General features: G+C 41.2%; 2 pseudogenes; both read left to right on the forward strand.

Annotated features, from left to right (window-relative positions):
- The first annotated feature begins 1,112 nt into the window (after positions 1–1,112).
- Positions 1,113–1,945, forward strand: LOC147430751 (uncharacterized; annotated as a pseudogene).
- A 155-nt stretch (positions 1,946–2,100) lies between these two features.
- On the forward strand, positions 2,101–2,575 carry LOC147430752 (uncharacterized; annotated as a pseudogene).
- The last annotated feature ends 18,174 nt before the right edge of the window (positions 2,576–20,749 follow it).

The raw sequence follows: 20,749 nt of genomic DNA on the forward strand, positions 1-20,749 counted from the left end.
AACTTCCTCAACTTTTTTGATGATGCTATGCGCCCCAGATGTTAGTTTTATTTGTTAAATGTATCATACTCCGGCTTTTTCGACCCCTTGCACCAAATTTTATTGTTCTGTTGAAAGTCTTCCAGAGCGCTATGCGCCCCAAAGAACTGGTGGGTTCAATTGGCGTCTCTTAGTCCAGCTCCTTGCTGCATATCTCTGTGAGTTATCATCTAACTCTTGTAGCATCCTTGCAAAATGTTCCAGGGCGCTATGCGCCCCAGAGAATTGTTGAATTCAATGGGGGGATTTTGTTTGGTTCAATTGCTCTCTCAAAAATCTCTCTGCTGAAAATTGCATTGCATTGCAAAATGTTTTCCAGAGCGCTATGCGCCCCAGAGAATTGTTGCATTCAATGGTGGGATTTTGTTTGGTTCAATTGCTCTCTGAAAAAAACTCTTTACTGAAAATTGCATTGCCGTTAAAAAAAAAAGTAAAGGACCTATAGGGCGCTATGCGCCCCAGACTGAAGCTGACCATCAAGCTTAGCTTCCTCAAAATTTCTAATGGTGCTATGCACCCAGAGTTAACTTCCATAAGATTTCCCAAGGCGCTATGCACCACAGACACAACCAACGGATCCCGAACATGCCCAAGTTTTTCCAAGGCATGAGAAATATCACATCCAAGCTTGGCGTTGAAGAGATGCTTCATTCCTTTCTAGATGAAGCAAAGTTGACTCATAGAAATGAGGCATTCCAATACGAGCTCGGTAAATTTAAATCTTCAGAAAGAGGTAGCCCAGAGGTTAAGAAAGCGCTAACGGGCGCTGGTCAAAGATTCCTTTGCAGGTTGGAATATTGCTCTTGGCACTTTTTGTATTCAAAGGGCTCAAAATAGAACGAATGCAGCTGGACTAACGTCTTCTGGTTTTTGTAGGTGGTTGACTAGGTGTGGCTTCAACATTAGAAGCGCTCGGACTCTATCTAACCTATTGGACATCTCAAAGAAAGAGACTATTTTCAACCCAGCGCAGTTGGCACGTAACTTCAACAAAACAATTTATTTATCATGTCCTTGGTTCCTTGAGTATAAGGAGGGCAGATTCCCGGCCATGTAAGAATTGCAGCATAACAATGCTATCAAAGAGAGGGAGGAACATGCTCAGAGGGTTGTCCGAGTGGAGACTCCAAAAACACCTACAAAACCCACTACTGCAACAAGAATAGTCACTACATCTGAGAAAGTCGGCCAAGTATCGTATTCTAGAGTATGTTTAGAGCTTGAAACATTTCGAACTCGTCATTTTGAAATTGTGACTTTGCAAACAGTTTTATGTTGCAGATTGGGACCCCGAAAGACATAGGAAAGAAATCATCCTCAAGCAAGCTAAAGAAAAGAAGTGAGTTGCAAACTACTTGCATTAATCTAGTTATTACAAAATCCGAGGGTCCTGTCTTACCAAGAATCATTTTAACTGATATATAATATAGAGCATGATGGGGTCGGGTCAACTGAAAAAGAGCTCAAAGAATTCTCCCAGTCCTTGGAGCAATTGTTAGATCAAGAGGGAGATCAACAGATGGTGGCGAGCACTGATTTAGGTTTCTGCAATAACTATTTTGAGAATTTCAATGCTATCAATTTTTCAAGCATATATATCGTTGACCAACTACTTTGTTTTGTTGGTTGTGTTCTTCAGTGTTCGACGAGCAGAATGTATCTATCTCCTTCTTGCATACAAGCATGGAAGAAAATGAGATTGTTGGCTCCATGTTGGCACGGATTGAAGGCAATGTAAAAAAGGATGACCGTGTGTATGTCCGAGATGGGGTTTGGGTGGCTGCTTCGGTGTCCACTTCAATCATGTTTCTGCCTCCAAATTGCCTTGTGCATGGTATACCTTCTTCATCTGCACAAGAATGGAATGACATGGACGTCTGTCATTTTGGCAAAGTTGCATGTCTGAGTTTTTTGACAGCAAATGTCAATGGCATATCTATTGTTGTTTGCATACCTAGCCAACATCAAATGGTACATGATGTTGCAGCAGCCGTAGGAGGCTAGGAGCTAGCATACACCACAATCATAGTTTGCAAGACACCAGTATGCAAGGATGCTAATATGATCATAAGATCACTTCTTCTTATCGTTTTCAAGAAACACCAAGTCCCAATTGCTGAAGTTATGAAACCAGATGAGGACACATGGCTAGATACAATCCAAGAGGGTGAATGGTTCATGCAAGAAGATGGAACACCATTGAGAGGTACGTCTATTTTTGCGTAGGGTAATCGATTGCTTTTACTGTGTGGGGTAATTGATAACTCTACTTTTCTCCTAATCTCACAAGTCCTCTTGTTGTAGGAGGAATGGAACGTGGACATTGCTATCTCTATCAAATATTGAACATGTACACCAAAAAGGGAGATATGGTAGTGCAATATGGAGGAGACACATGTGCTCTTGCTTTGCTTGGTAGCCACATGGGAAGATACTTCAAGATCATGGAGACTAGTGAAGCATTTTGGACGAGCTTCCAAAAATCATGAAAGCACAGGCAGCACAGCTAAGCAAAAGAAAAGCATCAGAACAATGATTTTGGGATATGGACAAACACTAGTTGACTACAATTATATTTGGGATGTACAATCTAAAAAGTTGTAATAACTAAAAATGTTGTGCGTGACAGATTCATATTGTCGACTATAGCTACTCTCTTGTTTTTTCTGCGACATTGTAATGTCTTCCAATGTGAAAATGTGTTTGCCATTCCAAATATTAAAAGTTTTGTTTAGAAATATTTCTTCTTTCTTCTAGTCATAATATTGTAATGTGTCTTGGCAAGTAATGTCAAATGTGTCTTGGCAAGTAGGTTTGGATCCCATTTACCCATGGTGTTAGTAGCACATACCAATGATTTTAGAAAAATTGTTTTAGAGAAACTATGCAATCCTCTCAGAGTCAAGCCAAGAGTGGTTTCCCAGGCAAATGAAACCCAAGGATTGCGTGTTTTTAGAGTGTTGAGGAGGCATGGTTTGAGTTTGGGTGGTCGGATGAAACGCATTCCAAAGGGAGTTGAGTGACACATTCCAAATGGAGTTGAGTGACAAAGAAATGCAGCAGCAGATTTCAGAGAAAAATGCACATTACACTCAGAGGCAAGCGAGAAATGGTTTTCACTGTGAACAAAGAATATGGATTGCATGTTTCTAAGGTTTTAATAAAGCATGCTTGGTGTCAAGGTGGTTGAACGCTCGGAACACTGAGATGTTGGTCAAAGACCGACAAATGGAGTGCATTTCAGAGGGAATGGAGTGAGGCCGCGTCGGCCTATACCGAGAGCCGACGTTGGCAAGTAGATTTAGATCCCGTATACCCATGTTGTGAGCAGCAAACATCAATGATCTAGCTGTGTTTGGGTCGCATTGGCTATAAGATTAGACGGTGATGGAAACGCCACGAATTTCAAAGAAACTGTGAATTCTTCTCATAGTCGAGCGAGGAGCGCATTTCTTGGAAAATGAAACACATAAATTACATATTTCCAGAGTGTTCATGAGGCATGTTTAGTGTCAAGGTGTTTGGACGCTCGAAACACTTAGATGTTGGTCAAAGAGGGATAGATGGAGTACGTTTCAGAGGGAGCTGAGTGAGGCTGCGTCGGCCTATACGGAGATCCGACCTTGGCTAGTGGGTTTGGATCCCATATACCCATGGAGTGAGTAGCACACAACAATGATGTGACTCAATTTGGGTCGCATTTGCTACAATTTGACGGCGACGAAAAAATGTAGCGGATTTCAGAGAAAATGCACATTACTCTCAAAGTCGAGCAAGGAAAAACATGCATGACATGTTTCCAGAGTGTTGAGGAGGCATATTTAGTGTCAAGATGTTTGGACGTTCGGAACACTCATATCTTGTTCAAAGGGAAAAATGAACCGAGTTCCAAAGGGAGTTGAGTGACGAACAAATGCAACAGATTTTAGAGAAAAATGCTCATTCCTCTCAGAGGCAAGCGAGGAGTGGTTTTCACTACAAATGAAGAACATGGATTGCTTGTTTCAAAGGTGTTCATAAGGCATGTTTAGTGTCAAGGTGTTTGGATGCTCGGAACAGTAGGATGTCGGTCAAAGAGAGACAGATGGAGTGTGTTTTAGAGGAAGTTGAATGAGGCTACCTCGACCTATACCGAGAGCCGGCCTTGGCAAGTGGGTTCTGATCTCGTATACACATGGCATAAGCATCACACACCAATGATTTTGCTGCATTTGGGTCGACATGGGTACAAGATTCGACATGTTAAAGTTTCAGAGAAATTATGCACTTCTCTCAAAGTCAAGCCATGAGTGATTCCCTTGACGAACAAAGCACATGGATTGCATGCTTCCAAAGTATTGAGGAGACGTGTTTAGTGTCAAGGTGGTCGGAGGCTCGGAACACTCAGATGTTGGTCAAAGAGGGATAGATGGAGTACGTTTCAGAGGGAGTTGAGTGAGGATGCGTCGGCGTATACAAAGAGCTGACCTTGGCTAGTGGGTTTGGATCCCGTATACCCATGGAGTGAGTAGCACACAACAATGATGTGACTGAATTTGGGTCACCTTTGCTACAATTTGACTTCGATGAAAAAACGCAGTGGATTTCAAAGAAAATGCACATTACTCTCAAAGTTGAGCGAGGAGTGGTTTTCTTGGCAAACGAAAAACATGCATGACATGTTTCCAAAGTGTTGAGGAGGCATATTTAGTGTCAAGATGTTTGGACGTTCAGAACACTCAGATCTTGTTCAAAGGGACAATGAACCGAATTCCAAAGGGAGTTGAGTGACAAACAAATGCAGCGGATTTTAGAGAAAAATGCACATTCCTCTCAGAGGCAAGCGAGGAGTGGTTTTCACTACAAACGAAGAACATGGCTTGCTTGTTTCAAAGGTGTTCATAAGGCATGTTTAGTGTCAAGGTGTTTGGATGCTCGGAATAGTAGGATGTCGGTCAAAGAGAGACAGATGGAGTGCGCTTCAGAAGGAGTTGAGTGAGGCTGCCTCGACCTATACAGAGAGCTGTCCTTGGCAAGTGGGTTTTGATCTTGTATACACATGGCATAAGCATCACAGACCAATGATTTGGCTGCATTTGGGTCCACATGGGTACAAGATTTGACATGTTAAAGTTTCAAAGAAATTACACACTTCTCTCAGAGTCGAGCCAGGAGTGATTCCCTTGACGAACAAAGCACATGGATTGCATGTTTCCAAAGTATTGAGGAGGCGTGTTTAGTGTCAATGTGGTCGGAGGCTCGGAACACTCAGATGTTGGTCAAAGAGGGATAGATGGAGTACATTTTAGAGGGAGTTGAGTGAGGCTCGGAACACTCAGATGTTGGTCAAAGAGGGATAGATGGAGTACGTTTTAGAGGGAGTTGAGTGAGGCTGCGTCGACATGTTCCCAGAGTGTTGAGGAGGTATATTTAGTGTCAAGATGTTTAGGCATTCAAGATGTTGTTTGTGTCAACTTTGGAGGCCATTCAAGGATTGGAATTGTTGGCTATAAGATGAAACAATGTACATTCCTTTCATAGTCAAGCAAGGAGTGATTATCTTGGTGAACAAAACACATTGATTACATCTTTTCAAAAAAAATGCTACATCAGCTATATAACCAAAAAAATTCTCTCTCCGAAAAGCCCGCTCCAATCATAAAATGTCAAGTCGTAGGAAATCAAAGCGTAAATATATATCTAGCTTAACACTACAAATTAGTGTTGAGGTAGGTATGTTTGAACCGGATTCATTGTCAAAGGCTATTTATTTGGCCTTTAATGTGGAGAAGAATAAAGGTGGACAACCCTCTCACACTGAACAAACTGCTAACACTAACTGTAACAAGAGGGCTTCTTTCTCTCCTAACTTTGACAGGAACAAACATCAAAGCTGTGCGCTCCTTGCCGCACTGTCGAAGCAAGGGACTTGCCTAACACTGTGTGTGAGCCACAGATGGCTCCAAGCACACAACTAGCTTAACTAGTAAGATCAAAGAAAGCGATGGTGTGTCACTCACCGCTCTACGCTTGCTTTGTGGAGGATTCCTCGCCGCGAAGAAGAAGGAGCCGCCACTTCGCCGCGCTCAACCGCTTCGCCACCGCCGTGCCGTCGTCGCAATGCTCGATCGCACTCTCTCTCTCTCTCTCTCTCTCTCTCTCTCTCTCTCTCTCTCTCTCTCTCTCTCTCTCTCTCTCTCTCACACACACACACACACACACACACACACACAACACACACACACACACATACACACACACACAAGGAGGTGAAGAAGAAGAAGATGGAGATGGAGATGGAGCAAGAGCACTCTTCTACACTAGCCGTAGGATCAGAGCGCGTAGCTCTACTAAAAGTTTCCATCAAACGGCTAAAAACACTAGTTCCAGGTTGTTGGGCCCAGCTAGGTACGGTTTCATTTGTTCCCCCGGGGCTTTGTGTAAGATGCTCTTCCATAATATCGTAGTCAGAGGAAGAGTCGCTAGCCGCTATATTTGGGTCTTGGGTTGCACTACCTTGGGTCCCCGCCGAGGGCGTAGACCCTAGCGTGGAAGGATAGTGAGTACCCCCGTAAATTGAAGCACTAGCTAGTTGTTCGGACTCTAGCACATGACCAGAGCGTAGATACATGTGCTTTGGGTGCCCTACAAGTGTCGGCAAGTACCCTCAAAGGTTACTTGCTTTGTTTTGTGGGTGTTTTGCACCCCGTTTTCTACTTGATTTTTTCTTGTTTTTGATGTTTTTTGAATGTTTTTTAATGTTTGATTTTTTTGATTAAAGTGTGTGATAGCTCGAAACGAGCGTATCACTTAGAGGGTCGCTGTGTGCTTTACAGCACAATTTTCGGGTATCTGACGTTCCGTTGGTCCTCAAAAAATCGATTTTTAGCTACGTGTGAAGCTAAAATTCGTTTTTTTTAAAAGGCGACTGAGGCCTAGGCCTGAGCGTGAGCTTGGGCTTGGGTCTGGGAGATATTCCCGATCCCGATTCTACCTTTTTTTTTTTTAATTAAGTTTTTTTTTTTTTTAAAAGGATAAGGCCGCCGCGGCCTGCGCGAGAGCACACACACACTCTCTCTACCTACTTCTAACTAATACACCTACTCTTACACACTAACACACTCTATTAACTCTCACTAATCTACTTCCTACTTACTGTACACAGAAAACTAACTACCTTAATACACAAAGAATAAACACAGAACCTTTGAAATCTCTATTAACAAAGAAAACTAACTACCTTAATACACAGAGAATAAACACAGAACCTTTGAAAACTCCATTAACAAAAAAAACACACAGTATAACACCAAATCCCTCTTCTCAACACACACACACACACACACTCCTTCCCTACCTTTCCTATAATTGAAATTGCACCACAGAGAAGCACAGAGTGTTACTCGAGCTTAATGCACGGCAATCCCCAGCAGCGGCGCCAAAAATGTGCGCTCCTTGCCGCACTGTCGAAGCAAGGGACTTGCCTAACACTGTGTGCGAGCCACAGACGGCTCCAAGCACACAACTAACTTAACTAGTAAGCTCAAAGAAAGCGATGGTGTGTCACTCACCGCTCTACGCTTGCTTCGTGGAGGATTCCTCGCCGCGAAGAAGAAGGAGCCGCCGCTTCGCTGCCACCGTGCCGTCGTCGTAATGCTTGATCGCACACTCTCTCTCTCTCTCTCTCTCTCTCTCTCTCTCTCTCTCTCTCTCTCTCTCTCTCTCTCTCTCTCTCACATACACACACACACAAGGAGGTGAAGAAGAAGAAGATGGAGATGGAGATGGAGATGGAGCAAGAGCACTCTTCTATTGCACAAATGAGAGAATGAGTGAATTTTAGGTTTAGTTGACTCTTATATGAGCTCGTCCCATTCACACTTGGGCGCCCATGCTTAGCCAACTAATCCCTTGAACGTTCCAGTTAGAGTGCGCCTCTCATCGGCGATCACTCTTACCCTTTTCCTATTGGACCGACAAGCCCGGTACCTAACTCTACCAAGTAAATAATACAATGTCCCCCGTAGATTACAACGTCCGTCGTAGGTGATAGGGTCTCTGTGAGCCGTGGGGGTTAACAAAAGCCGTACCTTTTTCAAGGCATAGATTTGACAATTTTGCTACAACTTCTCAACCTTATGGCAACAACAATAACAACATGCAACAACGAGGCAAGCCAAAATTCTTTCAACCAACGTTCTGCTCAAAATTCTATTGGTAATAAAAAGGTGAAGTGTTTCAAATGTTTTAAGTATGGTCACTATGCAAATAAGTTCCCAAAAGGTCCTGCTAAGAGCAATGGCCAATCCAATGGAGTCATCCCAAAACCAAGCCAAAAACCCTTCAACAAAAACTGCCCCAATGGTGCTATTGTTAACCTCATCGAAGATGCTAATCCCGAAGACAATGAAGTGGAAGCTAATTATGATGAGAGATATGATCCTGAGTTTGATCACGATGACAACCCATCTTCAGGTACTCCTATATCTCCTCACACTTTGTTTAAAGTGCAAGGCACAGTCAAGGGTGAAAGTGTCACCATTCTTTTATATGATGGTAGTAGCCATGATTTTATTTATGCACGGTTGGCACAACTCTCTCTCTCTCTCTCTAAAATTTCTTCACCTCACAAAGTCAAAACTATTTTTAATAGTCAACATTTTAATTGCAAAGTCCAAGTCACTGTTGAAGTTTGCATTGGTGAATTTACACAAGCATGTACATTTCTGGTAGCACCATTGCATGGGCGATATGATTTTGGGAATGCCATTCGTCATGAATTTGATTCATTGATTAACTATAAAACACGTACCATGTCTTTCACACATAATAATAAAAATTTCTCCATCCAAGCAACATAGCACATCAAAAAATTTCACTTTTCTCTCACACTCAAGCCAAAAGAGTAATTTGAAAACAAGGGAAAACATATTTGGTGTTGGTAAATCAAATTTTCGTTGAAACCAACTCTTCACATGATTATTTTCTCTCACAATTTCAGAATTGTTTTATGCATGATCTACCACCTAGAATTCCACCTTCATGCTCAGAAGACCACAAAATAGATATTATATCGGGTCGTGAATTTCCTTGTAGAGCACCTTATCGTGTAAATCCAACTGCACATAGGGAAATACAAACTCAAATCAATGCTTGATCGAGGGCTTATAAGACCTAGTAGTTCACCATACAGAGCTCCGTTACTTCTTGTTAAGAAGAAAAATGGGACTTTTTGTATGTGTATTGACTACAGGGCTTTGAACAAGATCACCATCAAGAATAGGTTCCCTATTCCTAGCGTGGATGATCTAATAGACAAACTGAAAGGGGTAAACACCTTTAGCAAAATTGACCTCAAATCAAGGTATCACCAAGTCAAAATGTTTGATCAAGATGTCTACAAAATTGCTTTTAGAACAGAAATAGGACATTATGAATTTCTTGTCATGCCATTTGGTCTAACGAATGCACCGGCCACATTCATACGCATGATGAACAGAATTTTCATTGACCATCAAGATATTGTGATTGTACTCTTTAATGACATTCTCGTATTCAGTAATTCAAAATAAGAACATAAAGAGCACTTAACACATGTATTTGAACTGCTTTGCACACAACAACTTATATCTGAATCCTGAAAAAATTTCATTTTTCCAATCTAAAATTAAATATTTGAGACACATTGTATCGGGTATACGTGTAGATCCTAAGAAAATTGAAGCCATTCAATCATGGCCTAGACCCAAAAATTTGCATGAACTTTGTTCTTTTATTCGTTTATGCAATTATTACAGGAAGTTTGTACTACGTAACTTTGCTTACAAATCTCATTACCTCACTCTGCTGTTGAAGCAAAATTCTCCTTATGTATGGTCTGATTTGCAATAAAATTCCTTTAATGCACTCAAGAATGCTTTGATAAATGCACTCGTAATGCAATTGCCTCATTTTGATAAACCATTCTTTGTCGTAGTCATTGATGCTAGTGGAAAAGGTATCAGTGCAGTCCTTATGCAAGATAACCATCCACTTGCATTTGAAAGTCGTATTTTAAACCGTCTAAGGAAAAATTTAGTACATACACATGCTTTGAAAATTTGGAAACATTTAATGGGTACTAATTTAATCATCCAAAGTGATCAACAAAGTATCAAGTATTTACTCTCAAGCCTTAATAGATGATAGACATATTAAGTGGGCTGCCTTCATTCAAAGTTTTCAACCCAACATTCAATACCAACCTCGTAAAGAGAATGTTGTAGATGATGCTTTAAGCCGAAGACCCTCTCTTAATAGTCTATCAACCATTATTGGTACTTCATTTGAATCAACCCCTGACACTTATGCACAAGAAGATGATTTCAAAACCACATGGTTGCATATGATTGAGAACTTTGTGCACACATTTTTGGAATACACTATTCAAGAAAACTTTCTTTATTTGAAACAAAAACTGTGTGTAACTAAACCTTTTTGTACATTGATCATTGGAGAGTTGCACAAACCACCCTATGTTGCACATAGAGGATTTGCTGCTACTTGTCAAAACTTATGTCATGATTTCTTTTGGCCTACTATGCAAACCGATGTTAAATAGTATGTTTCAACTTGTTTGATTTATCAAAAGGTCAAAGCAACAACATGTAAGAAATTGGGACTTTTACACCCTCTCACTATTCCTAAAAAACCTTGGGAACATATTTCAATGGATTTTGTCATTATATTTCCACTCACTGTTCACAAGCATGATATGATTTGGACTGTCATTGACCGTTTTTCTAGAAAGCATACTTCATTCCTTGTAAGAAAACACTCACATCACATCAAGCTACACTTCTATTTCTTAAAGTTGTCTTTCCACATCATGGTTTGCCTAAAGTTATAATATCTGTAGTGCTTTTTGGACTACTTTTTTTGAAAATCTTGGAATCACACTTGATTTTACTTCTGCATTCCATCTTGAGTCTAATGATCAAATCGAAGTCACTAATCGTACTATCATTGACTTGTTAAAAGCTTATGTTTCTTCTCAACCCAAGAAATGGGATGATTACTTGCATATTCTATAGTTTGCATATAACAACACCACAGACAATGCCACATGTAAATCTCCATTTGAAATTGTATATGGTCATCTCTGCCTACTCTTGCTTCACATCTCTCCAATATTGTACCTGCCGCTAATGATTTTACTGCTAATTTTCATGATGCAAGTGTGCATTTTGCCATTAAACACTCACACGAACTTTACACTAAGCATGCTAACAAGCACCACAAGGCACATCAATCAAAGAAGGTGGTTATGTTATGCTTCACATTGAAAAACGAAGGATCAAAAGTGTTGATAGTACTGTTTTTGTTAAACTTGCTCTTCGTTTTTATGGTCCTTTCAAAAATTTCTGTTGTGATCAGTGATGTTTCATTTCGTTTAGACCTTCCTTCACATTGGCACATTCACAATGCTTTCCATATTAGTCTTTTAAGACCTTTCAGAGGACCCCTACCTACACATCACATTTATAAGAATCCACCTTCACTTGTGGACCAAGAAGAACAACTCATCCCTGCACAAACAGTTGATCACAAGACCACCACCACACGCACTAGCATGGTTTATAACCGCTATCTTTTGACCTTCAAAGGCCACTCTCGAGAGGATGCTAAATGGATGCCTGAAAAAAATTCCGCAATTTCCCACGTCTTCTCCACACTTTCCATCACTCACGGTCCAGTTGATTCTTTAGTGAGCAACTAAGGACAATTGCTATCCTTGGTGGGGGGGATGTTACGAGACTGGACACCCTCTTGTTGCATGTGGTTAACTGCAATTGGGATAGCTGGCTTAATGGTTAATTATGTGTTGTCTATTTGAATTTTACTAACAGTGAGTGCATGATGGTTTGTAGGTTGGAACTCTGGGAGCTGATGAGGAGGCGCTTGTAAATAATAATTCTCTCAATCATTTTATCCTAGCACAGTATTTTAGATCTTTTATCAATAAGCCACTATGACTTCTTTGTAAATAGGATAGTGAGAACTCACCCTAAGAGAATCATGCAGTAAGTAGTGTGTACCACTCATAAGTAAAGTGGGACTAAAGTGTAAAAGAGGGACCTCCAATTTTTGGCACCAATAATAAATCAAAATATCAAATACCAAACTCCACAAGAGGTGTTTTGGGGCTATGATTTTAGGCCTTTCTTGTGTAGATGCTCTCAATTTCCTATCTCCCCTCTCTTAAGCTATTTTGTGTTTACTGTGTACTTCTTAATTAAGTCTACATCTTCTCTTCCATGTTCTTACACCCTCTTACAACTTTTCTCTGTCAATTCTATGCTCTTAGTGTGTGTGTGTGTGTGTGTGTGTGTGTGTGTGTGTGTGTGTGTGTGTGTGTGTGTGTGTGTGTGTGTGTGCGCGCGCTTGGAAATTGGAGAAAGAGGTTGACATGTTGATGGTGATGTATGTGAGAAAGTGTTGAATTGTTCTAAGCAACCGGTCTCCCCTTTCTCCCAACAAACAATCAATAGTTACAAATTGCAAAGAGAATCGATCTCTCTCAAAATGTCATTTCCAAATCCCAAATATTACTTTAACCTATAATGTGTGATGAGCCTCGTGCAATGTTCTCATTTGTGATCTTACATTGATGGATAAACATGTTGTGGTTTATATCCCAATCCAAAGATATGCAAAAAGATGTAGTAGATGTGCTTGTGTACCACTCATAAGTAAAGTGGGACTAAAGTGTAAAAGAGGGACCTCCAATTTTTGGCACCAATAATAAATCAAAATATCAAATACCAAACTCCACAAGAGGTGTTTTGGGGCTATGATTTTAGGCCTTTCTTGTGTAGATGCTCTCAATTTCCTATCTCCCCTCTCTTAAGCTATTTTGTGTTTACTGTGTACTTCTTAATTAAGTCTACATCTTCTCTTCCATGTTCTTACACCCTCTTACAACTTTTCTCTGTCAATTCTATGCTCTTAGTGTGTGTGTGTGTGTGTGTGTGTGTGTGTGTGTATGCTTCGAAATTGGAGAAAGAGGTTGACATGTTGATGGTGATGTATGTGAGCAAGTGTTGAATTGTTCTAAGCAACCGGTCTCCCCTTTCTCCCAACAAACAATCAATAGTTACAAATTGCAAAGAGAATCGATCTCTCTCAAAATGTCATTTCCAAATCCCAAATATTACTTTAACCTATAATGTGTGATGAGCCTCGTGCAATGTTCTCATTTGTGATCTTACATTGATGGATAAACATGTTGTGGTTTATATCCCAATCCAAAGATATGCAAAAAGATGTAGTAGATGTGCTTGCATGCAAGGTAAGTCTATCCTTCATGCTGCTTGATCAACAAACACTACAAGAGGTTATGTGCACTTGTGACGCTTTTAGCGACGAAAATACATTGGGTTTTTTTACTCCCCAGCATCGCTACAGGAACATTGCTACAACCGTTGCTATAGGCGTCGCTATATGTGTCTTTATATAGCGACACATGTAGTGAGGCGAACCGGGGCGGGCAACAAGAAGAGTGGCCTCTAGACACCCTTCAAGGCTCCCGTGCTGCTCAATGGGGCTGGGGCACAACACAACACAAACCAAAACAACAAACCCACCGCCAAATCCCAACTACACAAGGGGCACCACCTAGTTTAAGAGCGAACTAGGACGCAAAAGAGGAGAATCGTTAGAGCAACCCACAAACAAGCAAGGAATTTACACTAACCCTAACACCAATGGAATACTCTCACACACTAAAACACGAGAGAGAGAGAGAGAGAGGGAGAGAGAGAGAGAGATAGTGCTCGGGCTGCTTTGAAACGTATCGGCAATGATCAAGCAAACACAACTATATATTTAAGAAAGAGAGAGAAAGGGGGAGGGGGTGCTTGTTGCATTAATACCTTCTTACAAATCTGTCATGACAAATCAAAGTGAGATTAGTACTTGTTCAACATAGCTTGCGTAAATTTCACCACAACACATCACTAGAAAAGCCACCCCAATCACTGTCTTAAGGCCAGGGGAGTCCTCTCCACCCTGTCGCCCTCTTACAGTATGTGGGATTTATGGCTAGATTGATGACAACACCAGAGACAAGCTATCAAGAACTTAAAAAAAACCAAGACACTTATGCATCATTGTTGTCCATTACTTCACGTTGGAAAGGAGACAAAATATCCAAGATTAGTCCAAATCCACCCTCCTTGATTCAGCGAATGTTGGGCTTACACTAGTATGAGAAATGATAGATTTCCTACTCTCAATTGAATGATCACTCTCTCTCTTACAATGGCATAGATTTCCCTTGCTAATCCCCTATTACAACACATGCACATGCATAAGACAATGAGCTTCCACTCAAGAGCTCCTTCTAGAGAGGTTGAGCTTGGCTTCTCAAGCTATAGCATAGTGCTCTTGCTTATGGCTTCCCCCTTTTATGCTAGCTACACCCTCCTTTTATAGCAATTTTGAAGGCTAGGGTTACTCCTCTAACCATGGTTGAGTTAGATTTTCAGCAATTTATCTAATTTCTTTTGCTTGGAATTATCAAGAAGTTGGTGGGGAAAGAGAGAGGAGAGAAATGGAGGTGATAGGACTTTTCATAGTGGGTTAGTGTTAGTAGAGTTAGTATTAATTTACAAATGGAATTGAATATTTACAATGGGAGTATCCATGTAGGATACAAATAAGGAAGAAAAACTCTTAAGAGGTAAGAAAAGGTGGATTTCTTACAAGGTTGATGCTCCAAGTGTCTTGAGTAGGGCCAATTTTGACGCTTGTTGACGGTCCACTAGCTTTGACGGTACATTTTTTCTCCACTCTTGACCTTCCTTGAGAGACAAGGTAATTGAAGCTGAGTAATCAACCACCATGATGCTATCTTTTAAGAGAAGAGGCTGAATTTTGTGGTTTTTTGATAGATATGGGTAATTTGGAGGAGGAAAAATGAGACTAGGTGGTCAATTTTGGAATGGAATTGTGTGTGGGAGGTATGAGTTCACCATGGTTTCTCTTATTCTTCAAAGTTGAGGAGAAGGTGAGTAGTGTGCAGAGAGGAGTGGTGAGAGAGATGGGGATGATGAGTGGAGAAGTGTGTGTGAAAGAGGAAAATGATAAAGTGGAAGAGAGAGTGTGGCTGCATAGCATGGGAAAACTGGGGTCCACTAAAAAAATCATAGCTCACAGCTGGTAGCTCCAAAAATCATGAAAAAATTTGGGATGATTATTCAGAGCGTGAGCTACATTTTCTCTTTTGACCACCGCTCCAAATTCGGAGTGGAGATAGGTGCCAAAATTCTCACCAAAAAGCCTGTTTTTTATGCCTGCAAAAGTCTTTTAGTGGTCCCCTCCTTTGTTGAATTTGTACAATGCATCCAAGAGTGAGCCCCTCCTTTGTCATATTATAATACAAAGCATTCAAGTTGCCCTTGACCCATGCATGGAGGAGGATTATTGGTGAAATAAGAAATATATACATGGTGGGACTAGTGTATGGACTATTCATGGACTTTAGCTCAATGAGCACATGGTGTTAGAATAATGAGTAAAAATAATAATAAAAATATGGAGGAGTTATGGATATGGAAAGATATTGGAATCATATGATATGGTCCCTCCTTGAATTATTTTGGGTGAAAGAGGAAAAGGTATGCAAGTAAATAATATAATAAAAGTAACCAATGAGTAGAAATCAATTTTTTGTTTTCACGAGGGTGAGGGTGAAAATGTGGGAGTGATTTGTATAAAGGAAAAATATGAGGTTAGAGTATGTACATATTGGCAAAAATAAAATAAAAAATATATATATAATTATGGTGTAAGAGGATGAAAGAAGGTGTACATAGGTTTAATAAAACACATACCTAAGTAGAAATATTTAAATAAAATACCAAAATAATTATTAAAAATCCCTATATTTATGCCATATATACAATGAAATATTTACACACAAAGAGGCCATAATATACTTTTATTTTTTTTATTTTTTTTGGCTCACCTAGCCCAGTGACTAGCTAGCTGAGGGTTTTTAAGAAGATATGGGAAAAGTCCCGTGACTCACGCACGCCTATGTACAGTGAAATGGTAGGGATAGCCACAGTGTTTGGGTGATTTTGGTAGGGTGAGGTAACTCACTGTGGCAATTACAAAGAGCCGAAAAAACGGCTATCATTAGCCCTCCCCCTGGATGATGGTATATTCATGTACCATCATAGAGCATCTTTTCCAAAGAGAGTGCTTCAGAGTCCTTGACGAGATCTTCATTGTTTGGCCCCTCATAATTTTGGCTGGAGTTACACTCATGCTTCATGTAACAATACTTACATGAGACAGCGGCCTTTGGACAGATCTTTGGTAGATCCTTTGGTAGAAGGCGACTCAAATAGGGCTTCAAGCGATACCCGTTTACCTTCCTGGAGAGCTCTTTACCATTCAAGTCCATAAGCTGATAGTAGCTAGAATTGAAAGCCTTCTTGACTATGTATGGCCCTTGCCATCTAGTTTCAAACTTGGCATCAAAAATATTGTCAAGTCGATTGTCATACCTTAGCACAAGCTCTCCTTCCTTGATGCCTTTGTCCTTCAGTTTCTTGTCGTGCGTTTCTTTCGCTTGTGTGGCTTTCCTCTTGTAGCACTCGTATGCTGCTTCTCTTTTCCACTCAAGCTCCACTAACGTAAGAAGTCGATCCATCCATACCTCTTGATCATCTTGTGCTGATTTGCCATGAAGTCGCATTGTTGGAATGTTTAGCTCAATTGGCTGTAAAGCCTCTTGACCATAGACCAAGTGAAATGGTGTAAACTCCGTGGCTTCCCTATATGTGGTTCGATACGCCCACAAGGCACCATCCAAGAAGTCATCCCATAATTTTGTCTTGTTTTGCACCATCTTTCTAATGATTCCTGCAATGACACCATTAGCCTTCTCCACCAAACCATTTGACTGTGGGTAGTATGGTGTGCTATGACGATGTAGAATGTGAAGCTCTTCACAAACTTCTGTGAGCAATCCTTTTCTAAACCCTGGACCATTATCAGAAACAATCTCCAAAGGTGTGCCAAATCTACAACAAATGTGAGTGTAGACAAATTTGCTTACTGTCTTCTCATTTACCTTTGCCACACTTAGTGCTTCCACCCACCTAGTCATATAGTCTACAGCCACTAGAATGTAGAGTTTACCATTTTTTGTCCTAGGCAGAGGACCCATAGCATCAATGCCCCACTTTTCAAAGGGTCCATTTGCAAGCACTATTTGCCTCGGGCCATGCACCAACCTTCTATTTCCATTTATCTGACAAGTGTGACAGCTTTTACACCAATGTTGAACATCCACATGCAAACTTGGCCAAACATACCCCGAAAGCAAAATCTTCTTCACAGTTAATTCTTGGGCAAAATGACCACCACATGCCTCTTCATGCAAACCTTTTAGAATGGCTGGAATTTCCTTAATAGTTGGTACTCGTCTGCACACTTGATCCTTCCCTCTTTGATAGAGGGAGCCTTCTAGGAAGAGATATACGCTTGCCTTCTTCATGAGTCTCCTCTTCTGAGCTTTTGTGAAGTCTGGTGGAAACTCACCCTCCAAAATGTAGCCAATGATGGGAGCCAATGACTCCAATCCCTGGTACCTCGGTTGCTTCACAGCAGCTGCCACCATGATGACCTACACTTCTTTCTTTACACATGCAACGGCTTGTTGTGCAAGTAAATCAGCATCTTCATTCTGTTTCCTAGGAATATGATATAGTTGCACTTCTTCAAATTGATTAAACAATCTACGAATGGCATGAACTTTTGTCCGTAAGCTCTCATTCTTGCATGCCCAAATGCCTAAAATCTGTTTAACAATGAGAAGTGCATCTCCCTTTACCATGAGGCGTTGTATCCCTTGGCCAATGCACATCTTCAAACCATGAAGTAGAGTGTCATATTCTGCTTCATTGTTGCTAGCTGAACTTGGTAGATTGAACTTCTCTTTCATGACCACCTCTCCACTTGGGTTGAGCAACACTAGCCCTCCCCCTGCTTTTCCTGTGGCTCGACGAAAAGCTCCATCAAAGAACAAAGTAAAAGCATTAGGAATACTTTTTGGTGGTGGCAATGGTAGGGTCTTTACTTCAGGCACCTTAATCTCCTTTTCGTGCACCCTATAAGTGAGAATCCCTGCCAATTGTGCACGCACACTATCTTCTACCTTGAAAGAGTATTGAAACTCTTGCAACTCCATAATCCACTTTGAGATCCTAGTACTAAGATTCATTTGAGATGACACCCAAGGGAACAAATTTTCTGCAGTGAGAATTACAAAAGGTTTTGGTAGCAGGTAGGATCTAAACTTTCTCACCGCAAACATGAGAGAAAGCATCATGAGTTCTGCTTCTGTGTAGTCTCTCTCCAAAGCATTCATGACCCTACTAGCAAAGTAGATGGGTCGCATCCTTGTACTGTGGGGATCTTGTTGTAGCAACACAGCACCAATTGTTTCTTTCCCAGCACTAGAGCTAACAAAGAATGTGTACTCCCAACAAGGAGGCATGAGTGTTGGTAGCTCTGACAAAATGACTTTAATGTTACAAAAGTACTCTTCAAGCTCATCAGACCATGCAAATTCTACTTGTTGTGTCAACTTTTGCAAAGGGTGAAGTAACTCCGAGGCTAAGTGAATGAAGCGTGACATATACTTCACCTTTTGAATGAATGAGATGACCTCCTTAAGACTCTTGGGTGATGGTAGCTCAATAAGAGCCTTTGCCTTCGAAGGATCCACTTCAATGCCTTTGTAAGAAACTTTATGACCAAGCAAGATTACTTCATCCTCACCTATATGGCACTTGTCGGGGTTGAGTTGACCTCCCATGTCGTAGAGCTTCTTTAAACCTTCTTCTACCCTTTGTAGATGCAATGATTTTGAGCTATAAATACAAAAATCATCAATGAACACCCTAATTGACTTTCCAAAGAATGCTTGAAACACCATATTCATGAAACGTTGGAATGTTGCAGGAGCATTTGTCAGACCAAATGGCATGACTCTAAAAGCATAACAACCCCAAGGAGTGATAAAGGTTGTTTTCAATTGATCCTCCAGTGCAATCCCTATTTGAAAGTAACCTGAGTAACCATCGCACACAGTGTACTTCTCATGACCAGCTACCTCATTTAGTATCTCATCCTGGAATGGGAGGGGAAAGTGATCTCTCTTTGTTGCCTCATTGAGGGGACGGTAATCCACACACACCCTCCACTTGCCGTTCTTCTTAGGAGTGACAACAACAGGAGAGACCCACTCTGAATTCTCCACTGGATAAATGAACCCTGCTGCTAGAAGCTTTCTTACCTCCTTGAGTAAAGCCTGCTCCTTGATGACTCCTAGCCTTCGTAGCTTCTGAGCCTTAGGTGTGGCCTCTGGCTTCAACTCAATTTTGTGTTGAACAGCATCTACTCCACGCACATCGGTGTAGTCTTTAGCAAAAAGCCTAGGAAACTTCCTTAGCACACATTTGAACTCCTCTCTTTCATTCTTTGTAAGTGTTGTTGATAGCATACCTTCCAGCATCCCTTCATCTTGATCACCTTCGTTCTCTTGAGGACCTACCTCCTCCAAGCCTTGACAAGAGGTCTCTTGGTTGCTTGGCTTAAACCTTACCCCCATGACTTCGATGGAAGACTCCTCTTCAGTAATGCTGCCGCTACTTTCTTCTTCTGAAGTGCTATCGGTCCAACCTTCTTCCGTCTCACTTTGAGATGATTCTTCATGGAGCTCCTCTTGGCGTTGCTCCTTCATGTCAAAGACAACCTTCTTGTGATTGTCATTCCTGCAAATTAGCTTTCCACTCTCCCAATCCTGCAAAGCTCGCATTTTCATTAGCCATGGTCTTCCTAGGATAAATGGGTAACCATTTCCCTTGGTAGACATGACATAGAAATCCACTGCCTTCTTAATGCCAAAGGCCTCCACAAAAACATTTTTACAAATGCCTACGCACCTAGCCTTGCTATTGTTTGCCATCTTGACCCTAATTTCAGGTGTCTCATGGATGTGCATGCCTAGTTTTTGCATGAGTCCCTCTGTCATGATGCAAATTTGTGCACCCCCATCCACTAGACCTTTCCTAACCAATCTCCCTTTGATGTAACAGTCTAGCACCGGTGTAATGTCCTCATTCATTTCAGCTTGTGCAATTTTTACAACAGGCACACTCTCTTTTACCTTTCTCCTAGTGCTAACTGCCCTTGTTAAATCCCTCCTAGCTTGTGGACATAATGCAAGAAATTGAGGCCATGAAATATCAGGACCCTTACCTCTCATGTCTTCCAACAAGTTGTACGGAGCCATACCATGTCCAAGAGGGAAGTCTTGGAGGTTGATACGACGTCGAGTCCTCTTGGTTTCCTTGGTTCCCTTTGCCTTCTTGCCTTGTCCATGGTCACTCTGTGATGTGACTCCTTCTTTCTCTTTACCTTTTCCTCGGCCACGCTTAATTCCATTGGCTTCCATGTCAACCTCATTTGAATTTGTCACCTCTACCACATGCACATTTGGATCTGGCAAAGGTGGAACTCCTTCTACCCCTTGTGGAGGTGGTCTTGGTCCATTTGGCCTTTGTAGAAGCCTTGGTTGTTGACCAGTTCCTTCACCTGCATTCATCACTGGGTAATTCAAGTTAGGCCTCCCTGGCTCCCCACGGGGCCAAGGACAATTATACATCCCATG

Source organism: Adiantum capillus-veneris, chromosome 21, assembly GCF_014529385.1.
Source record: "Adiantum capillus-veneris isolate H3 chromosome 21, ASM1452938v2, whole genome shotgun sequence".
Classification (NCBI taxonomy): domain Eukaryota; kingdom Viridiplantae; phylum Streptophyta; class Polypodiopsida; order Polypodiales; family Pteridaceae; genus Adiantum; species Adiantum capillus-veneris.